This window comes from Triticum dicoccoides, chromosome 6B (genome assembly GCF_002162155.2).
Source record: "Triticum dicoccoides isolate Atlit2015 ecotype Zavitan chromosome 6B, WEW_v2.0, whole genome shotgun sequence".
Taxonomy (NCBI): Eukaryota; Viridiplantae; Streptophyta; class Magnoliopsida; order Poales; family Poaceae; genus Triticum; species Triticum dicoccoides.
Genome location: NC_041391.1, coordinates 610,248,612 through 610,258,808, shown reverse-complemented (window position 1 = coordinate 610,258,808; position 10,197 = coordinate 610,248,612). Strand labels below are relative to the sequence as shown.

At 45.4% G+C, this 10,197-nt stretch overlaps 1 pseudogene; it reads right to left on the bottom strand.

Moving 5' to 3' along the window:
* Positions 1-263: 263 nt before the first annotated feature.
* On the bottom strand, positions 264-9,211 carry LOC119321320 (annotated as a pseudogene).
* Positions 9,212-10,197: the final 986 nt, after the last annotated feature.

The following is a 10,197-nucleotide window of genomic DNA, read 5'->3' as shown; positions in this document are numbered from 1 at the left end:
TAAATCCAAAAGGACAAGATATCGCAAACCATACACAAAATGAGCTATTAAACAAGGGAGAAAAATAGTTGCAGATGTTTCATAGCAGATAAATTTGAGAAAATCCAAAACAATTTCTCCACGGGTCTTCTTAAATGTAAGTTTAGAGTGTAGCAGAAACATGTTTTAGCTCCAGGATTGAAATGACAAGCTTTGACCTAGTGGAGTGCAATGGGACAGTTTTTGGGACAAATTCATAAACCACAGAAGCTTCTGTTAGGCTTTCAGAATGATACACCCTACACAAACTTCAACAGAAATAGCCAAATAGGGGAGGGAGATGTATATGATGCCGTAAGAGAGAAGCATGGTAAGCCAAACAGAGTGTGTGGTTCATCAATACTTAAAGTGTGCATACCTGACCATCCCATGCCCCCAAGAATCGAAGAATTGCAGACCTCCGTACATAGCGGGCCTTTCTTTCTTTGGTACAAGAGCAGTTCATTCCAACGAAGTTGCCATCAAAATCATCAAGGGGGCCTGCAACCGACACCTAGCACAAAAGTGAGGATGAAGTTATGCATGAAAAATGAAAGTTACAATGCCTGAAACTAAGAATACGCATCATTGCATACCACGATAGAATATAGATTAAGCAATTCATGCCATCATATAGTTATTTATTTGAACTGTACAAACTAAAGCAGCTAGCTCACCTTGTGGATCTGGCATGTGCTAAACATGGTCTCATCAGTTCGAGCGCTTGGAGAAGCAAGACCTACTCCGCTTGTGTCCGTTAATAGTCCTAAATTGAAATTGCGACATACAACCGCTACCTTCCTATAAGGCTCAAACTGCATCTCATGATCAAGACTTACATGTGCGGCATTAACAACAACGACGTTGATGATGAAAAAAATCAACATATATCTCAGGATCAGCTATCCCACCCAGTGACAATCTGATCATTTGGAAGGCGTACTATAATCTGAAATGAGCACAAGGTAATGGCTCTACCGAATTAATGATTACAAGTGCAGTATATATATTACAGGAAAGGAGTAGAGAAGAAGTTACCGTCAAATGTTTAGTGATCTTGCTTGCATGCATGCCAAGTAAGTGGAATCAAATTTATCGATGTAAGGAAACTTGTAGCATCTGGACATGAGCTTTTGTTGCATATGCCTGTGCATTCGCCTAACTTGGTATCACCTGGAGAGGGAGAGAGTCATACGTGCAAATTGAATACTAGCTGATAAAAAAAAGGTAAAATGAGGAATTATTAGCAGTATATATAATCACCAACCATGGAATGAGGCCAGCGCTACAACACTCATACTTAATCTGGAAAGTACTTGCTCACTCAAGGCGCCATCTCTGGATTCACTCAATTTCGCTATGGAGGTAGCATCCAAACCTAGTTAATTGAGATAAAATCGTGTGTGATGCAGTTAATAGAACGGTCAATTATGAATAATCAGGAAAAGGGAAGCAAATGTGGACTCACTTGGCATAATTGCTTTCATCTCACTGTTGATTGTTGCTCTTGTAACATCATCAACCCCTTGGTCCTTAACTCTTAACACTGCAGCGCAACGTACAAAACTCCCCGTGATAAATCCAAAAAGGCAAGACATATTGCAGAACACATGGACGAGATGTGATATTAAACAAGGGGAACATAGAACAAGAAGGGAACTAAATTGTTACCGATATTTCACAGCATAGAAATTTAAGAAAATCTTAAACAATTTCCCCATGGCTCTTCTTCTTAAATGTAAGTTCGAGTGTAGCAGACATATGTATTAGCGCTGGCACTGAAATAACAACGTTAATCTAGTACAGTGCAGATCTAAACAATTTAAGAGAAAAAACACATGAGTACAAAAAATAGCTAATGGGACAGTTTTTGGTATAAACTTGTAAAGAAGCTGCTGACTGGCATTGAGAATGATACACACCTTGCACACAAACTGAAATAAAAATAGGAGGCATTTGTTTGTAGAATAAGATGTAGTAAGAGAGACGCATGGGTAAGCCAAAGATAAAAGGGCAGTTCATTAATACTGAAAGTGTACATACCTGACCAGCCGGTGAAACACCAAGAATCGAAGAATTCGATTCCTTCGCACGCAGGCAGTCCTTTTCATTTTGGTACCAGAGGAGTTCATCCCAACAAAGTTGCCATCAAAATCAACAAGGGGGCCTCCAATCCCCGCCTAGCGCAAAAGTGACAATGAAATTACACAGAAAAAATGCAATTCATAATACCTGAAACTAAGGATACAGTGAGTCAGTGATAGAATGTACTACGGAGTATTAAGCCACTGACACCATCATACAGCTATTTACTTGAACTATACAAAAGCAGCTCACCTTGTGGACCCGGCACATGCTTACGATTGTCTCACTGGTCAGAGGGTTTAGAGGGGCAAGATCAACCCCACTGGTGGCCGTTAAAAATCCTGAACTGAAACAGCGAGATACAGCTGCTACCTTCGTATGAGGCTCAAACTGCATGTCACCATCAAGACTTGCGGCATCAAATTCAGACACGTTCTTGATGATGACAATGCAAGAATCAGACATGAAGCACGTATCCGCCCAGTGACAATCCTATCATTAGGAAGGCGCACTTTAATCTGAAATGAGCACAGGCGCAGCATGTATATATTACTAACATGCATAATTGATAATCCAGGAGAGGAGTAGAGAAAAAGTCACCTTCAAACTTGCAGGCCAAGTAGGTGGTGGAACCAACGGTGCCGATGTCAGGATCGTAGCTTCGGAAACGGAACAGGGGGTTTCAATGCATATGCCTGTGCATTCACGTAACTTTGTATCACCTACATATACAGAGAGAAAGTCACTCGTGCAGACTAAATAACTGGTCATTTAAAAAACAGGCAATATATGAGAAAGTATTAATGGTGTAAGTATGATCACCAACCATCGTATGAAGCGAGCGACACGACAGTCCTGCGCAATCTTGAAACTACTTGCTCGCTGAGTTCACTCAAGGCGTCTGGTAATAAAGACATACCATCCAAAGCTAGTTAATTGAAACAAAATCATACTGTATTTGGTATATATGCAGCTAACAGAACCGTCAGTTTTATTATTATGAATGTGTACTTGCAGGAAAAGGGAAACACCATGGACTCACTTGGCCTAGTTGCTCTTTTGTGAGGGCGTTGTTGCGCTTGCTTTTCGTCATCGATCTATAATTGCAACTTTACAAGCCAGCCTGAACAGCAAGGAACAAAATTCAACTAACACTGATCGATCTGATCACGCAACTAGTGGATCGGATCAACACGAAGAATCGCTCTTCGAAGCAGGGTGAATTGGACTATCCAAATACAATAGATCGACAAAAAAAAGAGCAACGGCGCCGGAATCGCTCTACGAAACAGGGTGGGTTGAAGAATCCAAATACTACATATACTAAATCTAGACACGTTTAAATTTTCTGGGTTGTTTGAATTTTTTTGGCAGTTTGAACTGATAAATAGGGTGATGACACGTGCTATTTCGTTGGGACCTGGATGGGTAAACTTCTGGGGTGCACCGTGCACGCTGCGTTGTTCTGCGATTTAATTCCTGGTCAAACGTGGGTCCTGTCGGTTGAACACCGCTGTATTCTTGCCTGCATGCACGCGGTTCGCGGCAAATTTGACCATTTTGACCTATGGACGAAATCAATTCACGGAATGAACTGACCGTAAAATTATTTCACAGTCCTAACCTTTTTGTGTAGCGCCCGCCACGACGGCGCCACACTCTACTGTGCAGCGCCTAGCACAGGGGCGTTGCACACCAGTCCACCGTGGCAGCCCCTGGGCCCGCACCCAGCAGTGCAACGCCTCCGTGCTAGGCGCCACACATGTAATGTGCAGCGCCTAGCCCGTAGGCGCCACACTTGTAAAGTGCAGCGCCTAGCGCGTAGGCGCTGCACTGTGACTTATCCAGCCACTCGGCTGCCCCCCCCCTTCCCCACCCCCACACCACACACTCTCCCACTCTCCTCCCCGAGCTTTGCCCCCTCTCCCCCTCTCTCCCCCTCTCAAATCCTCTCCCAAATCTTGCAAATTTGAAGAATTTGTCCGTGGATTTCGAAGTCTAACCCTCCCTCAAGGTAATATTCTCCATTCCCCTTGTTTTGATCTAAGTAAATTTCCCATTGCTCATTTATTGCTTGTTTGGGGAAACCCTAGTTTTGTTTGGATCTAGAGATTTGCATGGAAATGTGAGGTGTTTGTTTGCCAATTTCTATGGTTAGGCTTTGTTAGTATGCTAGGGTTATTCTTATGGGTGTTCTTATGTTGGTGCTAGGGTTAGGTTTAGGGCTAGGGTTATGGTTATGGTTATGGTTAGGGTTAGGGTTAGGGTTGTTGTTTGATATATATATTAGGGTTTCTATTCCGTGTTAATCCTTCTATTAGTACTCATGGAAGCAATGTTACCTTGTGTTATTGGAATGCTTATAGGGATGGGAAGAACATGTGTGTTTGTTCATCATGGGGACGAGGACGCCTTTTTGAAAGGCAATGTAGAACCGGACCCGGATGAGGTTGACATGGTGTTTGATAGTAGTCCTAGCTATGCGGAGCTCTTGCAACAAGTTAGGGAAGATTTGAATTGGACGGACCCTAGTGATATCATAGAGTTGGAGGGAAGGCATAATGTTGGTTTTGGAATGCACATCCATTGGAAGACAATGCGTGTAAACTCAGAGCAACGTTGGGTTGCATACAAGGAGACGGTGGCCGAATCACTAGACAAGGCTCTTGAGTTATTTGCAACGAAGAAGATTGATTCAAGTTTGCATTTGGACTTGAACCGGAACCCCTCCCCTTTGGTTGCTAGTAGCCCCACACCCTTGAAGCGAGATGAAATTGTTGAACCTCTTTTGACCCAAGAAGTGAGGCCAACATTGAGCCCGTTTACAAACAACCAAGATGAAGCTTTGCAAGAGGACAATGATGAGTATGCGGACGATGACAATGAAGTTGATCTCCATGACAACAATGTGGGTGATCTCGACAAATATCACTTGCAAGAGACAATGGACCCTTCCATCCCTTTTTCCCGTGCATATGCATCGGACTCGGATGACGATGGTCCCGATGAACAAGTTGATGCGGAGGGGTTCACGGTGAAGGAGGCCGAAGCTTTCGAGAAGGTATTTGGTCGGGATCATCGAACTACATTGTTCAAGGATGTTAGTCTCGCGGATGAAGCCGTGGTAGATGGTGGCCAATGTGTACCTCTTGGGGTTAGGCCAAGCTCTTATCGTGATTTGGGAGACGACAAGAACCGCATTGCTAAAGGTTCTAAGTTCGACACCTTCTTGGAATTGAAGATGTGGCTCGACAACTACTCGGTTACGCATTATCGTCCACATAAGGTGGTGCACTCGGACGTCGAAGTGCGCTACATAGTTGCATGTGCATGTGAAGATGAAATATGTCCATGGATTGTGCGTGCAAGACCATGGAAAGGAGGTCCCACTTGGCATGTAGTGAGTTGTGTGCCAACTCACATGTGCCAAGGCAAAAGGGTGGATGGCAAGATTGTGTCCCAAAACCACAAACAACTCACGTCCGAGTTCATCGCTTACAGGCTCTCCAACTCAATATCCACACTTCCAACAATGAGCGTCCAACATGTCATTTACCTTGTGAAAGCCATCTTTCACTACAAGGTGAAGTACGGCAAGGCATGGAAGGCGAAGCAAGCCGCATTTAAGATGTTGTATGGTACTTGGGAGGAAGCATACAACCGAATCCCTAGGTTGTTGTTAGCCATGGCCGCGACAAACCCGGGCATGGTTCATGTGGTCGAGCCTCATGGGCACCAAACAACGGTTCATGAAGGAAGGAAAGTTAGAGTATTTGGCCGTGCTTTTTGGGCGTTCGAGCAATGTGTGAGGGCTTTCGAACATTGTAGGCCGGTCATCGCAATTGATGGCACGTTCTTGACCGGACAATACAAGGGCACCTTGTTGGTTGCGATAGCAAGTGATGCCAATAACCGGGTGTTGCCATTGGCATTTGCTTTGGTTGAGGTGGAAAACAATGACAACAGGGAGTGGTTTCTGCATCTTTTGAGGCGAAGGTGTTACCCGCTCAAAGGGAAATTTGTGTCATATCGGATCGGCATCAAGGAATTCTTAACGCGGCGGAGATTGACATTCCCGGGCATGCTCCGTTGCACCATCGATGGTGCATGAGGCACTTTTGTTCGAACTTCTATAGGGCATGTGGCCTTAAGAAGTTGGCCGATGATTTTCAAGATTGTTGTCTTGCTTTCTCCGAGGAGCGCTTCGCCAGTTTGTACCACAAATTGCTCGCACACAAAAAACTTGATGCCGGGGGTCAAGACTTTCTCAATAGGCACATTCAATACCGGAACAAGTGGGCACGTGCCTTTGATGAAGATGGCCGGAGATACGGTCAAATGACAAGCAATATGGCGGAATGCTTAAATATGGTGCTCAAAGGTGCACGTGGATTACCCGTGACGGCAATAGTTTAATACACATTTGACAAGATGAATGCGTACTTTGTAAAGTACTCGATGGAAACCGATGCACAAATAGCGGGTGAGAACCCACGGAAGTACAAGTACAAGTTCCCACCCAAAGTTGATGAAAGGTTGGTATTTCAATCACGGAAGGCGGACTCAGAAGAAGCTATATTATATGACAACGAAGAGTGGAAGTACGAAGTGAAAGAGCCAGGAGGAACCACAAACGATGGCCGGCAACATGGAGGTCGGTCTTTCAAGGTGTCGTTAACACAATGTGATTGCACTTGCGGGAGGCCGTTGTTGCTTCATCTCCCATGCTCACACTTGTATACCGCCGGTCGCGTTCGGAATGTGGACATCAATCACCCACGCACCATGAGGGAGTCCGAGTTCTCAATCATGACGGTCAAGAAAACATGGGCTCCCCGCTTTCACCCGTACTTTGACCAATCGCAATGGCCGGAGTATCATGGAGTTCAACTATGGCCGGATCCGGAGTTGAAGGTTGTTAAACGGGGTAGACGTAAGACAAAGCGTCTTAGAGGAGACATGGACGGATGGGGCCATGGTGGATCTGATGGTGTCGCCGACCTAGAACATTCTGGTGATACATACTCGGGGTCACGACAACCGAAAAGGTTTGAAAGCCACCTTAACTTTTGGCCCTGGCGCTGCAACATGAACAAGTGAATGAGACATCGAACGTAGCAACACATGTTAAGTGCTAGTTTGAAGGAGATGTGAACCTTAATGAATGCTCGAAGTGCACCTTCCCCATCGCTTTTGCCAGCCGGGGTTGTTTCCAGAATAGTGTCGGTCTCATCAGCTGCTTTCTTGATCTGGGCACGCTATGAACAGAAAAGGTATTAATGTGTTAGGCAAGTGAAGATGTGAATATTGCGAATTGAAAAGCAAAAAGGGCACATACCACAAAGTTCATCATTGGCCCCGCAGGGATCACGGAGTTGCCTTTCCTGACTAATGCGTTGTACTGGTGCTGGGCTACCTCATCAAAGACGGTGGGTTCTTCCAAAATCTTATCATCATACGCCGGCTTGCATACCTCCACACGAGTGATGCCTAGAAACCATGTGAGATAGTTGTTGAACGCAATCGGGCAGTGCTCACGAAGCTTGGCTCGTTTTCCAGCCCTAGCTTCCTCCAAAGCAAGCGCCCACTATATGACATACTTGTTGTGATGCTTGGCCCAATCCTTGATCTTCCGTTGTTTTTTCCTATCCAACCTGCAAGTTAGAAACATCGCATTCATGCTTAGCATCATCGAAACCGCCGAGAAGTTGCTAATTGCTCAAGGTTGATTATATCTTACGCGTGTAGCACTATATCCGTGTCCTCAAACTCCGGCGGGTGTGGCATGAACAAACCAAACTGACGGTACACCCGATGTGGCATGTGAAGCTCAACCGCCCAGTTGCATATGAGTGGACACCGCATATGCCAGAGATCCCTATCCCTAGTGCACATCGGATTCAGCGTGAACTCTATAGGGTTCCCAAAACTCTCTCCTTTTCCATAAGGTTCCCATTCAACCTACAAAATTGGATAGAATGAAAAATTGATATCGAGTTACGATGGAAGCATGATAATAACTTATGCAATGTCAATTCACCTGCTCAGGCGTGATCGCGTCCATCTCGCTCCTGTACAGCTTGTACATGACCGAGGGATTATCCGTCATCTCATTTAACACATCCCACTTGTAAGCGCAAGTGGGGAGCCGTAGTGGGTCGTCTTTCTCGTCCCAATCCTCGAACTTCACGGTCTTCGGTCATCCAACCGGCAAACGCTCCCAGCTCCATATGGAAAGTGCGAGCAAACAACCACCAATACCTCCAGATAGCCTACAACAGGCTTCGTCCAACTGCACATAAAAGAGAACATGGTTTAATTAACAGCAAGATCGCATTCATAATGTACCAATGAATTGAAACAGAAACAACTTCATACCTGTCTATACAAGTAAGCCAGTGTCACCGAACCCCAACTCCATTTGCTATTGAAGACGGTCAACGCCTTGAGCCACATCCATGGAGCATTCTTGCCTGTGCCATCAGCAAACATACTCCTGGATATCACGTACCACATGTAGACACGAGCATATGTCTTCACCGTGTCCTCATTAGCATCCTCAGGGCAATTACTGAAGTTCGATACAATCCACGTGAAAGTAGCACCGGTTGCGACTCTTTCCTTCTTCTTGCCTTCTACTTCTGGTTCCCGCGGCTCCAGAGGAACCATACCGATAAGGGCAAGCATTTGCTCGCGCCACCCATCAGAATCGGTGCTCATACATAGAGGTTTCCCATCGATAGGAAGACCGGTGATCATAGCTATATCCTGGAGCGTCAAGGTCATCTCCCCGGTCCGAAGATGGAAAGTGTGTGTCTCCGGCCTCCAATGATCAATAAGCGCGGTGAGTGGTGGAGCATTGTTGGGTGGCGTCGACCTGCTGACCAACTGAATGAAAGGAAGAAGTCCTGTCTCCCTAACATACGGCGTGTACCACTCATCATAGCACATCCACCCAAGGTTGACCCCGTGAGCCCGAAGCTTGAGAGGTGCAAGCTCCTACAAGCAAACAAACAAATCATTACATATGGGGGGTATGTGTTTGAAAAAAAAACACGAAATTCATAACACCGGCAACTTTCATTATTACCTGCTGCTTCACTGACATAGCGTACAACCGGTGTTGTAGATCCCAATGATCATTGAGAAGCCAAACCATCCTAGCAATTTGCAAGATAACTTTCTTGTCAACACGATTATCTTTTGAATAAAAAACTAAAGTACATCTACTACATGCAAATTTCAAAGCATATGTATCCAAACCATTCTTGCCAATACAAATGTGATTTCAATAAACTAAACTAAGCCTACTTCATGCAAGATTCAATACAAATATCTTTTCCATATAAATAAAATGTCAACCTATGTATCCAAACTATATAAATAACATGTCAACCTATGTATCCAAACCACATTCTAATCTAACAAGGGTTCCCCAAATCTAATACATGCAAGATTCAAACAAAAGTTCCCCAAATCTAATACATGCAATATTCAAACAAGGGTTCCTCAAATCTCCGAAATAGCATACATTCTATGGATAGAAAGAAGGGGATCGGAGAAAAGTACCTTCTAGGATGGTTGGTGAAGGAATCCACGGGCCAAATCGTCAGATCTGAAGGATTTTGGAGAGGGGATTGAGAGGGGAGAGGAGAGGGCCGTCGCCGCCGCTGTTCTGTAACTGATAATGGGGTGGGTTGGGGACGGCTAGTGCGCGCGGCTGCATCTAAGTCACAGTGCAGCGCCCGAGCGCTAGGCGCTGCACATTACATGTGTGTGGCGCCTAGCACGGAGGCGTTGCACTGCTGGGTGCGGGCCCAGGGGCTGCCACGGTGGACTGGTGTGCAACGCCCCCGCGCTAGGCGCTGCACAGTATGGTGTGCCGCCGTCGTGGCGGGCGCTACACAAAAAGGTTAGGGCTGTGAAATAGTTTCACGGTCAGTTCATTCCGTGAATTGATTTTGTCCATAGGTCAAAATGGTCAAATTTGCCGCGGTTCGCCGGGGTGATTTGTTGACTATATGCATGTACTGATGGATCGTTGGGGCAGTGTATGATATGTGGGGTAGCATGCATGTCTTCCGCACGTGTCGC